Source organism: Ictalurus punctatus, unplaced genomic scaffold (genome assembly GCF_001660625.3).
Source record: "Ictalurus punctatus breed USDA103 unplaced genomic scaffold, Coco_2.0 tig00007380, whole genome shotgun sequence".
NCBI lineage: Eukaryota > Metazoa > Chordata > Actinopteri > Siluriformes > Ictaluridae > Ictalurus > Ictalurus punctatus.
In genome coordinates this window covers 20,001-32,787 of record NW_026521143.1, presented here as the reverse complement: position 1 = coordinate 32,787, position 12,787 = coordinate 20,001, and the positions used below count along the sequence as shown (strand labels likewise).

General features: G+C 45.6%; 46 pseudogenes; all 46 read left to right on the top strand.

The window, feature by feature from the left end:
- Positions 1-36: 36 nt before the first annotated feature.
- LOC128632237 (uncharacterized) lies at positions 37-155 on the top strand (annotated as a pseudogene).
- A 159-nt stretch (positions 156-314) lies between these two features.
- On the top strand, positions 315-433 carry LOC128632236 (uncharacterized; annotated as a pseudogene).
- Positions 434-593: 160 nt separating this feature from the next.
- LOC128632400 (uncharacterized) lies at positions 594-712 on the top strand (annotated as a pseudogene).
- A 159-nt stretch (positions 713-871) lies between these two features.
- Positions 872-990, top strand: LOC128632235 (uncharacterized; annotated as a pseudogene).
- A 159-nt stretch (positions 991-1,149) lies between these two features.
- On the top strand, positions 1,150-1,268 carry LOC128632234 (uncharacterized; annotated as a pseudogene).
- Positions 1,269-1,428: 160 nt separating this feature from the next.
- LOC128632233 (uncharacterized) lies at positions 1,429-1,547 on the top strand (annotated as a pseudogene).
- A 159-nt stretch (positions 1,548-1,706) lies between these two features.
- Positions 1,707-1,825, top strand: LOC128632232 (uncharacterized; annotated as a pseudogene).
- Positions 1,826-1,985: 160 nt separating this feature from the next.
- Positions 1,986-2,104, top strand: LOC128632230 (uncharacterized; annotated as a pseudogene).
- Positions 2,105-2,263: 159 nt separating this feature from the next.
- On the top strand, positions 2,264-2,382 carry LOC128632229 (uncharacterized; annotated as a pseudogene).
- A 160-nt stretch (positions 2,383-2,542) lies between these two features.
- Positions 2,543-2,661, top strand: LOC128632399 (uncharacterized; annotated as a pseudogene).
- Positions 2,662-2,820: 159 nt separating this feature from the next.
- On the top strand, positions 2,821-2,939 carry LOC128632228 (uncharacterized; annotated as a pseudogene).
- Positions 2,940-3,099: 160 nt separating this feature from the next.
- Positions 3,100-3,218, top strand: LOC128632227 (uncharacterized; annotated as a pseudogene).
- A 159-nt stretch (positions 3,219-3,377) lies between these two features.
- LOC128632226 (uncharacterized) lies at positions 3,378-3,496 on the top strand (annotated as a pseudogene).
- A 159-nt stretch (positions 3,497-3,655) lies between these two features.
- LOC128632225 (uncharacterized) lies at positions 3,656-3,774 on the top strand (annotated as a pseudogene).
- Positions 3,775-3,933: 159 nt separating this feature from the next.
- Positions 3,934-4,052, top strand: LOC128632224 (uncharacterized; annotated as a pseudogene).
- Positions 4,053-4,211: 159 nt separating this feature from the next.
- Positions 4,212-4,330, top strand: LOC128632223 (uncharacterized; annotated as a pseudogene).
- Positions 4,331-4,490: 160 nt separating this feature from the next.
- On the top strand, positions 4,491-4,609 carry LOC128632222 (uncharacterized; annotated as a pseudogene).
- Positions 4,610-4,768: 159 nt separating this feature from the next.
- LOC128632221 (uncharacterized) lies at positions 4,769-4,887 on the top strand (annotated as a pseudogene).
- A 160-nt stretch (positions 4,888-5,047) lies between these two features.
- On the top strand, positions 5,048-5,166 carry LOC128632219 (uncharacterized; annotated as a pseudogene).
- A 159-nt stretch (positions 5,167-5,325) lies between these two features.
- On the top strand, positions 5,326-5,444 carry LOC128632218 (uncharacterized; annotated as a pseudogene).
- Positions 5,445-5,603: 159 nt separating this feature from the next.
- Positions 5,604-5,722, top strand: LOC128632217 (uncharacterized; annotated as a pseudogene).
- Positions 5,723-5,882: 160 nt separating this feature from the next.
- On the top strand, positions 5,883-6,001 carry LOC128632216 (uncharacterized; annotated as a pseudogene).
- A 159-nt stretch (positions 6,002-6,160) lies between these two features.
- On the top strand, positions 6,161-6,279 carry LOC128632215 (uncharacterized; annotated as a pseudogene).
- Positions 6,280-6,439: 160 nt separating this feature from the next.
- Positions 6,440-6,558, top strand: LOC128632214 (uncharacterized; annotated as a pseudogene).
- Positions 6,559-6,717: 159 nt separating this feature from the next.
- Positions 6,718-6,836, top strand: LOC128632213 (uncharacterized; annotated as a pseudogene).
- A 159-nt stretch (positions 6,837-6,995) lies between these two features.
- On the top strand, positions 6,996-7,114 carry LOC128632212 (uncharacterized; annotated as a pseudogene).
- A 159-nt stretch (positions 7,115-7,273) lies between these two features.
- Positions 7,274-7,392, top strand: LOC128632211 (uncharacterized; annotated as a pseudogene).
- A 159-nt stretch (positions 7,393-7,551) lies between these two features.
- LOC128632210 (uncharacterized) lies at positions 7,552-7,670 on the top strand (annotated as a pseudogene).
- A 160-nt stretch (positions 7,671-7,830) lies between these two features.
- On the top strand, positions 7,831-7,949 carry LOC128632208 (uncharacterized; annotated as a pseudogene).
- Positions 7,950-8,108: 159 nt separating this feature from the next.
- On the top strand, positions 8,109-8,227 carry LOC128632207 (uncharacterized; annotated as a pseudogene).
- Positions 8,228-8,387: 160 nt separating this feature from the next.
- On the top strand, positions 8,388-8,506 carry LOC128632206 (uncharacterized; annotated as a pseudogene).
- A 159-nt stretch (positions 8,507-8,665) lies between these two features.
- Positions 8,666-8,784, top strand: LOC128632205 (uncharacterized; annotated as a pseudogene).
- Positions 8,785-8,944: 160 nt separating this feature from the next.
- Positions 8,945-9,063, top strand: LOC128632204 (uncharacterized; annotated as a pseudogene).
- A 160-nt stretch (positions 9,064-9,223) lies between these two features.
- On the top strand, positions 9,224-9,342 carry LOC128632203 (uncharacterized; annotated as a pseudogene).
- A 159-nt stretch (positions 9,343-9,501) lies between these two features.
- LOC128632202 (uncharacterized) lies at positions 9,502-9,620 on the top strand (annotated as a pseudogene).
- A 160-nt stretch (positions 9,621-9,780) lies between these two features.
- On the top strand, positions 9,781-9,899 carry LOC128632201 (uncharacterized; annotated as a pseudogene).
- Positions 9,900-10,059: 160 nt separating this feature from the next.
- Positions 10,060-10,177, top strand: LOC128632411 (uncharacterized; annotated as a pseudogene).
- A 159-nt stretch (positions 10,178-10,336) lies between these two features.
- Positions 10,337-10,455, top strand: LOC128632200 (uncharacterized; annotated as a pseudogene).
- Positions 10,456-10,614: 159 nt separating this feature from the next.
- LOC128632199 (uncharacterized) lies at positions 10,615-10,733 on the top strand (annotated as a pseudogene).
- Positions 10,734-10,892: 159 nt separating this feature from the next.
- LOC128632197 (uncharacterized) lies at positions 10,893-11,011 on the top strand (annotated as a pseudogene).
- A 174-nt stretch (positions 11,012-11,185) lies between these two features.
- On the top strand, positions 11,186-11,304 carry LOC128632195 (uncharacterized; annotated as a pseudogene).
- A 159-nt stretch (positions 11,305-11,463) lies between these two features.
- LOC128632194 (uncharacterized) lies at positions 11,464-11,582 on the top strand (annotated as a pseudogene).
- Positions 11,583-11,757: 175 nt separating this feature from the next.
- LOC128632193 (uncharacterized) lies at positions 11,758-11,876 on the top strand (annotated as a pseudogene).
- A 159-nt stretch (positions 11,877-12,035) lies between these two features.
- Positions 12,036-12,154, top strand: LOC128632192 (uncharacterized; annotated as a pseudogene).
- Positions 12,155-12,314: 160 nt separating this feature from the next.
- LOC128632191 (uncharacterized) lies at positions 12,315-12,433 on the top strand (annotated as a pseudogene).
- Positions 12,434-12,593: 160 nt separating this feature from the next.
- On the top strand, positions 12,594-12,712 carry LOC128632190 (uncharacterized; annotated as a pseudogene).
- Positions 12,713-12,787: the final 75 nt, after the last annotated feature.

The window sequence follows — 12,787 nt, the reverse complement described above, 5'->3', positions numbered from 1 at the left end:
CACTATTTAAATAGGCCCCATTTGGGGTCAGCTTTCGCTTACGGCCATACCACTCTGACAAAGCCCGATCTCATCTGACCTTGGAAGCAAAGCAGAGTTGGGCCTGGTTAGTACTTGGTTGGGAGACTGAATGGGAATACTAGGTGCTGTAAGCTTTTTATTTGGATCAGTGTTTTCATGGCCTCTGCACAACATCCTGTTTTGGGATAAAGGTTGGACACAGGTTTGAAGGGGACCCAATCAATCAATCAGTCAGTCACTCAGTCAGTCTTTTGATTACACTATTTAAATAGGCCCCATTTGGGGTCAGCTTCGCTTACGGCCATACCACTCTGACAAAGCCCGATCTCATCTGACCTTGGAAGCAAAGCAGAGTTGGGCCTGGTTAGTACTTGGTTGGGAGACTGAATGGGAATACTAGGTGCTGTAAGCTTTTTATTTGGATCAGTGTTTTCATGGCCTCTGCACAACATCCTGTTTTGGGATAAAGGTTGGACACAGGTTTGAAGGGGACCCAATCAATCAATCAGTCAGTCACTCAGTCAGTCTTTTGATTACACTATTTAAATAGGCCCCATTTGGGGTCAGCTTTCGCTTACGGCCATACCACTCTGACAAAGCCCGATCTCCTCTGACCTTGGAAGCAAAGCAGAGTTGGGCCTGGTTAGTACTTGGTTGGGAGACTGAATGGGAATACTAGGTGCTGTAAGCTTTTTATTTGGATCAGTGTTTTCATGGCCTCTGCACAACATCCTGTTTTGGGATAAAGGTTGGACACAGGTTTGAAGGGGACCCAATCAATCAATCAGTCAGTCACTCAGTCAGTCTTTTGATTACACTATTTAAATAGGCCCCATTTGGGGTCAGCTTCGCTTACGGCCATACCACTCTGACAAAGCCCGATCTCATCTGACCTTGGAAGCAAAGCAGAGTTGGGCCTGGTTAGTACTTGGTTGGGAGACTGAATGGGAATACTAGGTGCTGTAAGCTTTTTATTTGGATCAGTGTTTTCATGGCCTCTGCACAACATCCTGTTTTGGGATAAAGGTTGGACACAGGTTTGAAGGGGACCCAATCAATCAATCAGTCAGTCACTCAGTCAGTCTTTTGATTACACTATTTAAATAGGCCCCATTTGGGGTCAGCTTCGCTTACGGCCATACCACTCTGACAAAGCCCGATCTCATCTGACCTTGGAAGCAAAGCAGAGTTGGGCCTGGTTAGTACTTGGTTGGGAGACTGAATGGGAATACTAGGTGCTGTAAGCTTTTTATTTGGATCAGTGTTTTCATGGCCTCTGCACAACATCCTGTTTTGGGATAAAGGTTGGACACAGGTTTGAAGGGGACCCAATCAATCAATCAGTCAGTCACTCAGTCAGTCTTTTGATTACACTATTTAAATAGGCCCCATTTGGGGTCAGCTTTCGCTTACGGCCATACCACTCTGACAAAGCCCGATCTCATCTGACCTTGGAAGCAAAGCAGAGTTGGGCCTGGTTAGTACTTGGTTGGGAGACTGAATGGGAATACTAGGTGCTGTAAGCTTTTTATTTGGATCAGTGTTTTCATGGCCTCTGCACAACATCCTGTTTTGGGATAAAGGTTGGACACAGGTTTGAAGGGGACCCAATCAATCAATCAGTCAGTCACTCAGTCAGTCTTTTGATTACACTATTTAAATAGGCCCCATTTGGGGTCAGCTTCGCTTACGGCCATACCACTCTGACAAAGCCCGATCTCATCTGACCTTGGAAGCAAAGCAGAGTTGGGCCTGGTTAGTACTTGGTTGGGAGACTGAATGGGAATACTAGGTGCTGTAAGCTTTTTATTTGGATCAGTGTTTTCATGGCCTCTGCACAACATCCTGTTTTGGGATAAAGGTTGGACACAGGTTTGAAGGGGACCCAATCAATCAATCAGTCAGTCACTCAGTCAGTCTTTTGATTACACTATTTAAATAGGCCCCATTTGGGGTCAGCTTTCGCTTACGGCCATACCACTCTGACAAAGCCCGATCTCATCTGACCTTGGAAGCAAAGCAGAGTTGGGCCTGGTTAGTACTTGGTTGGGAGACTGAATGGGAATACTAGGTGCTGTAAGCTTTTTATTTGGATCAGTGTTTTCATGGCCTCTGCACAACATCCTGTTTTGGGATAAAGGTTGGACACAGGTTTGAAGGGGACCCAATCAATCAATCAGTCAGTCACTCAGTCAGTCTTTTGATTACACTATTTAAATAGGCCCCATTTGGGGTCAGCTTCGCTTACGGCCATACCACTCTGACAAAGCCCGATCTCATCTGACCTTGGAAGCAAAGCAGAGTTGGGCCTGGTTAGTACTTGGTTGGGAGACTGAATGGGAATACTAGGTGCTGTAAGCTTTTTATTTGGATCAGTGTTTTCATGGCCTCTGCACAACATCCTGTTTTGGGATAAAGGTTGGACACAGGTTTGAAGGGGACCCAATCAATCAATCAGTCAGTCACTCAGTCAGTCTTTTGATTACACTATTTAAATAGGCCCCATTTGGGGTCAGCTTTCGCTTACGGCCATACCACTCTGACAAAGCCCGATCTCCTCTGACCTTGGAAGCAAAGCAGAGTTGGGCCTGGTTAGTACTTGGTTGGGAGACTGAATGGGAATACTAGGTGCTGTAAGCTTTTTATTTGGATCAGTGTTTTCATGGCCTCTGCACAACATCCTGTTTTGGGATAAAGGTTGGACACAGGTTTGAAGGGGACCCAATCAATCAATCAGTCAGTCACTCAGTCAGTCTTTTGATTACACTATTTAAATAGGCCCCATTTGGGGTCAGCTTCGCTTACGGCCATACCACTCTGACAAAGCCCGATCTCATCTGACCTTGGAAGCAAAGCAGAGTTGGGCCTGGTTAGTACTTGGTTGGGAGACTGAATGGGAATACTAGGTGCTGTAAGCTTTTTATTTGGATCAGTGTTTTCATGGCCTCTGCACAACATCCTGTTTTGGGATAAAGGTTGGACACAGGTTTGAAGGGGACCCAATCAATCAATCAGTCAGTCACTCAGTCAGTCTTTTGATTACACTATTTAAATAGGCCCCATTTGGGGTCAGCTTTCGCTTACGGCCATACCACTCTGACAAAGCCCGATCTCATCTGACCTTGGAAGCAAAGCAGAGTTGGGCCTGGTTAGTACTTGGTTGGGAGACTGAATGGGAATACTAGGTGCTGTAAGCTTTTTATTTGGATCAGTGTTTTCATGGCCTCTGCACAACATCCTGTTTTGGGATAAAGGTTGGACACAGGTTTGAAGGGGACCCAATCAATCAATCAGTCAGTCACTCAGTCAGTCTTTTGATTACACTATTTAAATAGGCCCCATTTGGGGTCAGCTTCGCTTACGGCCATACCACTCTGACAAAGCCCGATCTCATCTGACCTTGGAAGCAAAGCAGAGTTGGGCCTGGTTAGTACTTGGTTGGGAGACTGAATGGGAATACTAGGTGCTGTAAGCTTTTTATTTGGATCAGTGTTTTCATGGCCTCTGCACAACATCCTGTTTTGGGATAAAGGTTGGACACAGGTTTGAAGGGGACCCAATCAATCAATCAGTCAGTCACTCAGTCAGTCTTTTGATTACACTATTTAAATAGGCCCCATTTGGGGTCAGCTTCGCTTACGGCCATACCACTCTGACAAAGCCCGATCTCATCTGACCTTGGAAGCAAAGCAGAGTTGGGCCTGGTTAGTACTTGGTTGGGAGACTGAATGGGAATACTAGGTGCTGTAAGCTTTTTATTTGGATCAGTGTTTTCATGGCCTCTGCACAACATCCTGTTTTGGGATAAAGGTTGGACACAGGTTTGAAGGGGACCCAATCAATCAATCAGTCAGTCACTCAGTCAGTCTTTTGATTACACTATTTAAATAGGCCCCATTTGGGGTCAGCTTCGCTTACGGCCATACCACTCTGACAAAGCCCGATCTCATCTGACCTTGGAAGCAAAGCAGAGTTGGGCCTGGTTAGTACTTGGTTGGGAGACTGAATGGGAATACTAGGTGCTGTAAGCTTTTTATTTGGATCAGTGTTTTCATGGCCTCTGCACAACATCCTGTTTTGGGATAAAGGTTGGACACAGGTTTGAAGGGGACCCAATCAATCAATCAGTCAGTCACTCAGTCAGTCTTTTGATTACACTATTTAAATAGGCCCCATTTGGGGTCAGCTTCGCTTACGGCCATACCACTCTGACAAAGCCCGATCTCATCTGACCTTGGAAGCAAAGCAGAGTTGGGCCTGGTTAGTACTTGGTTGGGAGACTGAATGGGAATACTAGGTGCTGTAAGCTTTTTATTTGGATCAGTGTTTTCATGGCCTCTGCACAACATCCTGTTTTGGGATAAAGGTTGGACACAGGTTTGAAGGGGACCCAATCAATCAATCAGTCAGTCACTCAGTCAGTCTTTTGATTACACTATTTAAATAGGCCCCATTTGGGGTCAGCTTTCGCTTACGGCCATACCACTCTGACAAAGCCCGATCTCATCTGACCTTGGAAGCAAAGCAGAGTTGGGCCTGGTTAGTACTTGGTTGGGAGACTGAATGGGAATACTAGGTGCTGTAAGCTTTTTATTTGGATCAGTGTTTTCATGGCCTCTGCACAACATCCTGTTTTGGGATAAAGGTTGGACACAGGTTTGAAGGGGACCCAATCAATCAATCAGTCAGTCACTCAGTCAGTCTTTTGATTACACTATTTAAATAGGCCCCATTTGGGGTCAGCTTCGCTTACGGCCATACCACTCTGACAAAGCCCGATCTCATCTGACCTTGGAAGCAAAGCAGAGTTGGGCCTGGTTAGTACTTGGTTGGGAGACTGAATGGGAATACTAGGTGCTGTAAGCTTTTTATTTGGATCAGTGTTTTCATGGCCTCTGCACAACATCCTGTTTTGGGATAAAGGTTGGACACAGGTTTGAAGGGGACCCAATCAATCAATCAGTCAGTCACTCAGTCAGTCTTTTGATTACACTATTTAAATAGGCCCCATTTGGGGTCAGCTTTCGCTTACGGCCATACCACTCTGACAAAGCCCGATCTCATCTGACCTTGGAAGCAAAGCAGAGTTGGGCCTGGTTAGTACTTGGTTGGGAGACTGAATGGGAATACTAGGTGCTGTAAGCTTTTTATTTGGATCAGTGTTTTCATGGCCTCTGCACAACATCCTGTTTTGGGATAAAGGTTGGACACAGGTTTGAAGGGGACCCAATCAATCAATCAGTCAGTCACTCAGTCAGTCTTTTGATTACACTATTTAAATAGGCCCCATTTGGGGTCAGCTTCGCTTACGGCCATACCACTCTGACAAAGCCCGATCTCATCTGACCTTGGAAGCAAAGCAGAGTTGGGCCTGGTTAGTACTTGGTTGGGAGACTGAATGGGAATACTAGGTGCTGTAAGCTTTTTATTTGGATCAGTGTTTTCATGGCCTCTGCACAACATCCTGTTTTGGGATAAAGGTTGGACACAGGTTTGAAGGGGACCCAATCAATCAATCAGTCAGTCACTCAGTCAGTCTTTTGATTACACTATTTAAATAGGCCCCATTTGGGGTCAGCTTCGCTTACGGCCATACCACTCTGACAAAGCCCGATCTCATCTGACCTTGGAAGCAAAGCAGAGTTGGGCCTGGTTAGTACTTGGTTGGGAGACTGAATGGGAATACTAGGTGCTGTAAGCTTTTTATTTGGATCAGTGTTTTCATGGCCTCTGCACAACATCCTGTTTTGGGATAAAGGTTGGACACAGGTTTGAAGGGGACCCAATCAATCAATCAGTCAGTCACTCAGTCAGTCTTTTGATTACACTATTTAAATAGGCCCCATTTGGGGTCAGCTTTCGCTTACGGCCATACCACTCTGACAAAGCCCGATCTCATCTGACCTTGGAAGCAAAGCAGAGTTGGGCCTGGTTAGTACTTGGTTGGGAGACTGAATGGGAATACTAGGTGCTGTAAGCTTTTTATTTGGATCAGTGTTTTCATGGCCTCTGCACAACATCCTGTTTTGGGATAAAGGTTGGACACAGGTTTGAAGGGGACCCAATCAATCAATCAGTCAGTCACTCAGTCAGTCTTTTGATTACACTATTTAAATAGGCCCCATTTGGGGTCAGCTTCGCTTACGGCCATACCACTCTGACAAAGCCCGATCTCATCTGACCTTGGAAGCAAAGCAGAGTTGGGCCTGGTTAGTACTTGGTTGGGAGACTGAATGGGAATACTAGGTGCTGTAAGCTTTTTATTTGGATCAGTGTTTTCATGGCCTCTGCACAACATCCTGTTTTGGGATAAAGGTTGGACACAGGTTTGAAGGGGACCCAATCAATCAATCAGTCAGTCACTCAGTCAGTCTTTTGATTACACTATTTAAATAGGCCCCATTTGGGGTCAGCTTTCGCTTACGGCCATACCACTCTGACAAAGCCCGATCTCATCTGACCTTGGAAGCAAAGCAGAGTTGGGCCTGGTTAGTACTTGGTTGGGAGACTGAATGGGAATACTAGGTGCTGTAAGCTTTTTATTTGGATCAGTGTTTTCATGGCCTCTGCACAACATCCTGTTTTGGGATAAAGGTTGGACACAGGTTTGAAGGGGACCCAATCAATCAATCAGTCAGTCACTCAGTCAGTCTTTTGATTACACTATTTAAATAGGCCCCATTTGGGGTCAGCTTCGCTTACGGCCATACCACTCTGACAAAGCCCGATCTCATCTGACCTTGGAAGCAAAGCAGAGTTGGGCCTGGTTAGTACTTGGTTGGGAGACTGAATGGGAATACTAGGTGCTGTAAGCTTTTTATTTGGATCAGTGTTTTCATGGCCTCTGCACAACATCCTGTTTTGGGATAAAGGTTGGACACAGGTTTGAAGGGGACCCAATCAATCAATCAGTCAGTCACTCAGTCAGTCTTTTGATTACACTATTTAAATAGGCCCCATTTGGGGTCAGCTTCGCTTACGGCCATACCACTCTGACAAAGCCCGATCTCATCTGACCTTGGAAGCAAAGCAGAGTTGGGCCTGGTTAGTACTTGGTTGGGAGACTGAATGGGAATACTAGGTGCTGTAAGCTTTTTATTTGGATCAGTGTTTTCATGGCCTCTGCACAACATCCTGTTTTGGGATAAAGGTTGGACACAGGTTTGAAGGGGACCCAATCAATCAATCAGTCAGTCACTCAGTCAGTCTTTTGATTACACTATTTAAATAGGCCCCATTTGGGGTCAGCTTCGCTTACGGCCATACCACTCTGACAAAGCCCGATCTCATCTGACCTTGGAAGCAAAGCAGAGTTGGGCCTGGTTAGTACTTGGTTGGGAGACTGAATGGGAATACTAGGTGCTGTAAGCTTTTTATTTGGATCAGTGTTTTCATGGCCTCTGCACAACATCCTGTTTTGGGATAAAGGTTGGACACAGGTTTGAAGGGGACCCAATCAATCAATCAGTCAGTCACTCAGTCAGTCTTTTGATTACACTATTTAAATAGGCCCCATTTGGGGTCAGCTTCGCTTACGGCCATACCACTCTGACAAAGCCCGATCTCATCTGACCTTGGAAGCAAAGCAGAGTTGGGCCTGGTTAGTACTTGGTTGGGAGACTGAATGGGAATACTAGGTGCTGTAAGCTTTTTATTTGGATCAGTGTTTTCATGGCCTCTGCACAACATCCTGTTTTGGGATAAAGGTTGGACACAGGTTTGAAGGGGACCCAATCAATCAATCAGTCAGTCACTCAGTCAGTCTTTTGATTACACTATTTAAATAGGCCCCATTTGGGGTCAGCTTTCGCTTACGGCCATACCACTCTGACAAAGCCCGATCTCATCTGACCTTGGAAGCAAAGCAGAGTTGGGCCTGGTTAGTACTTGGTTGGGAGACTGAATGGGAATACTAGGTGCTGTAAGCTTTTTATTTGGATCAGTGTTTTCATGGCCTCTGCACAACATCCTGTTTTGGGATAAAGGTTGGACACAGGTTTGAAGGGGACCCAATCAATCAATCAGTCAGTCACTCAGTCAGTCTTTTGATTACACTATTTAAATAGGCCCCATTTGGGGTCAGCTTCGCTTACGGCCATACCACTCTGACAAAGCCCGATCTCATCTGACCTTGGAAGCAAAGCAGAGTTGGGCCTGGTTAGTACTTGGTTGGGAGACTGAATGGGAATACTAGGTGCTGTAAGCTTTTTATTTGGATCAGTGTTTTCATGGCCTCTGCACAACATCCTGTTTTGGGATAAAGGTTGGACACAGGTTTGAAGGGGACCCAATCAATCAATCAGTCAGTCACTCAGTCAGTCTTTTGATTACACTATTTAAATAGGCCCCATTTGGGGTCAGCTTTCGCTTACGGCCATACCACTCTGACAAAGCCCGATCTCATCTGACCTTGGAAGCAAAGCAGAGTTGGGCCTGGTTAGTACTTGGTTGGGAGACTGAATGGGAATACTAGGTGCTGTAAGCTTTTTATTTGGATCAGTGTTTTCATGGCCTCTGCACAACATCCTGTTTTGGGATAAAGGTTGGACACAGGTTTGAAGGGGACCCAATCAATCAATCAGTCAGTCACTCAGTCAGTCTTTTGATTACACTATTTAAATAGGCCCCATTTGGGGTCAGCTTCGCTTACGGCCATACCACTCTGACAAAGCCCGATCTCATCTGACCTTGGAAGCAAAGCAGAGTTGGGCCTGGTTAGTACTTGGTTGGGAGACTGAATGGGAATACTAGGTGCTGTAAGCTTTTTATTTGGATCAGTGTTTTCATGGCCTCTGCACAACATCCTGTTTTGGGATAAAGGTTGGACACAGGTTTGAAGGGGACCCAATCAATCAATCAGTCAGTCACTCAGTCAGTCTTTTGATTACACTATTTAAATAGGCCCCATTTGGGGTCAGCTTTCGCTTACGGCCATACCACTCTGACAAAGCCCGATCTCATCTGACCTTGGAAGCAAAGCAGAGTTGGGCCTGGTTAGTACTTGGTTGGGAGACTGAATGGGAATACTAGGTGCTGTAAGCTTTTTATTTGGATCAGTGTTTTCATGGCCTCTGCACAACATCCTGTTTTGGGATAAAGGTTGGACACAGGTTTGAAGGGGACCCAATCAATCAATCAGTCAGTCACTCAGTCAGTCTTTTGATTACACTATTTAAATAGGCCCCATTTGGGGTCAGCTTTCGCTTACGGCCATACCACTCTGACAAAGCCCGATCTCATCTGACCTTGGAAGCAAAGCAGAGTTGGGCCTGGTTAGTACTTGGTTGGGAGACTGAATGGGAATACTAGGTGCTGTAAGCTTTTTATTTGGATCAGTGTTTTCATGGCCTCTGCACAACATCCTGTTTTGGGATAAAGGTTGGACACAGGTTTGAAGGGGACCCAATCAATCAATCAGTCAGTCACTCAGTCAGTCTTTTGATTACACTATTTAAATAGGCCCCATTTGGGGTCAGCTTCGCTTACGGCCATACCACTCTGACAAAGCCCGATCTCATCTGACCTTGGAAGCAAAGCAGAGTTGGGCCTGGTTAGTACTTGGTTGGGAGACTGAATGGGAATACTAGGTGCTGTAAGCTTTTTATTTGGATCAGTGTTTTCATGGCCTCTGCACAACATCCTGTTTTGGGATAAAGGTTGGACACAGGTTTGAAGGGGACCCAATCAATCAATCAGTCAGTCACTCAGTCAGTCTTTTGATTACACTATTTAAATAGGCCCCATTTGGGGTCAGCTTTCGCTTACGGCCATACCACTCTGACAAAGCCCGATCTCATCTGACCTTGGAAGCAAAGCAGAGTTGGGCCTGGTTAGTACTTGGTTGGGAGACTGAATGGGAATACTAGGTGCTGTAAGCTTTTTATTTGGATCAGTGTTTTCATGGCCTCTGCACAACATCCTGTTTTGGGATAAAGGTTGGACACAGGTTTGAAGGGGACCCAATCAATCAATCAGTCAGTCACTCAGTCAGTCTTTTGATTACACTATTTAAATAGGCCCCATTTGGGGTCAGCTTTCGCTTACGGCCATACCACTCTGACAAAGCCCGATCTCTCTGACCTTGGAAGCAAAGCAGAGTTGGGCCTGGTTAGTACTTGGTTGGGAGACTGAATGGGAATACTAGGTGCTGTAAGCTTTTTATTTGGATCAGTGTTTTCATGGCCTCTGCACAACATCCTGTTTTGGGATAAAGGTTGGACACAGGTTTGAAGGGGACCCAATCAATCAATCAGTCAGTCACTCAGTCAGTCTTTTGATTACACTATTTAAATAGGCCCCATTTGGGGTCAGCTTCGCTTACGGCCATACCACTCTGACAAAGCCCGATCTCATCTGACCTTGGAAGCAAAGCAGAGTTGGGCCTGGTTAGTACTTGGTTGGGAGACTGAATGGGAATACTAGGTGCTGTAAGCTTTTTATTTGGATCAGTGTTTTCATGGCCTCTGCACAACATCCTGTTTTGGGATAAAGGTTGGACACAGGTTTGAAGGGGACCCAATCAATCAATCAGTCAGTCACTCAGTCAGTCTTTTGATTACACTATTTAAATAGGCCCCATTTGGGGTCAGCTTCGCTTACGGCCATACCACTCTGACAAAGCCCGATCTCATCTGACCTTGGAAGCAAAGCAGAGTTGGGCCTGGTTAGTACTTGGTTGGGAGACTGAATGGGAATACTAGGTGCTGTAAGCTTTTTATTTGGATCAGTGTTTTCATGGCCTCTGCACAACATCCTGTTTTGGGATAAAGGTTGGACACAGGTTTGAAGGGGACCCAATCAATCAATCAGTCAGTCACTCAGTCAGTCTTTTGATTACACTATTTAAATAGGCCCCATTTGGGGTCAGCTTCGCTTACGGCCATACCACTCTGACAAAGCCCGATCTCATCTGACCTTGGAAGCAAAGCAGAGTTGGGCCTGGTTAGTACTTGGTTGGGAGACTGAATGGGAATACTAGGTGCTGTAAGCTTTTTATTTGGATCAGTGTTTTCATGGCCTCTGCACAACATCCTGTTTTGGGATAAAGGTTGGACACAGGTTTGAAGGGGACCCAATCAATCATCTCAATCAATCATCATCAGTCAGTCACTCAGTCAGTCTTTTGATTACACTATTTAAATAGGCCCCATTTGGGGTCAGCTTCGCTTACGGCCATACCACTCTGACAAAGCCCGATCTCATCTGACCTTGGAAGCAAAGCAGAGTTGGGCCTGGTTAGTACTTGGTTGGGAGACTGAATGGGAATACTAGGTGCTGTAAGCTTTTTATTTGGATCAGTGTTTTCATGGCCTCTGCACAACATCCTGTTTTGGGATAAAGGTTGGACACAGGTTTGAAGGGGACCCAATCAATCAATCAGTCAGTCACTCAGTCAGTCTTTTGATTACACTATTTAAATAGGCCCCATTTGGGGTCAGCTTCGCTTACGGCCATACCACTCTGACAAAGCCCGATCTCATCTGACCTTGGAAGCAAAGCAGAGTTGGGCCTGGTTAGTACTTGGTTGGGAGACTGAATGGGAATACTAGGTGCTGTAAGCTTTTTATTTGGATCAGTGTTTTCATGGCCTCTGCACAACATCCTGTTTTGGGATAAAGGTTGGACACAGGTTTGAAGGGGACCCAATCAATCAATCAATCAATCAATCATCAGTCAGTCAGTCAGTCAGTCTTTTGATTACACTATTTAAATAGGCCCCATTTGGGGTCAGCTTTCGCTTACGGCCATACCACTCTGACAAAGCCCGATCTCATCTGACCTTGGAAGCAAAGCAGAGTTGGGCCTGGTTAGTACTTGGTTGGGAGACTGAATGGGAATACTAGGTGCTGTAAGCTTTTTATTTGGATCAGTGTTTTCATGGCCTCTGCACAACATCCTGTTTTGGGATAAAGGTTGGACACAGGTTTGAAGGGGACCCAATCAATCAATCAGTCAGTCACTCAGTCAGTCTTTTGATTACACTATTTAAATAGGCCCCATTTGGGGTCAGCTTCGCTTACGGCCATACCACTCTGACAAAGCCCGATCTCATCTGACCTTGGAAGCAAAGCAGAGTTGGGCCTGGTTAGTACTTGGTTGGGAGACTGAATGGGAATACTAGGTGCTGTAAGCTTTTTATTTGGATCAGTGTTTTCATGGCCTCTGCACAACATCCTGTTTTGGGATAAAGGTTGGACACAGGTTTGAAGGGGACCCAATCAATCAATCATCAGTCACTCAGTCAGTCAGTTTTGATTACACTATTTAAATAGGCCCCATTTGGGGTCAGCTTCGCTTACGGCCATACCACTCTGACAAAGCCCGATCTCATCTGACCTTGGAAGCAAAGCAGAGTTGGGCCTGGTTAGTACTTGGTTGGGAGACTGAATGGGAATACTAGGTGCTGTAAGCTTTTTATTTGGATCAGTGTTTTCATGGCCTCTGCACAACATCCTGTTTTGGGATAAAGGTTGGACACAGGTTTGAAGGGGACCCAATCAATCAATCAGTCAGTCACTCAGTCAGTCTTTTGATTACACTATTTAAATAGGCCCCATTTGGGGTCAGCTTTCGCTTACGGCCATACCACTCTGACAAAGCCCGATCTCATCTGACCTTGGAAGCAAAGCAGAGTTGGGCCTGGTTAGTACTTGGTTGGGAGACTGAATGGGAATACTAGGTGCTGTAAGCTTTTTATTTGGATCAGTGTTTTCATGGCCTCTGCACAACATCCTGTTTTGGGATAAAGGTTGGACACAGGTTTGAA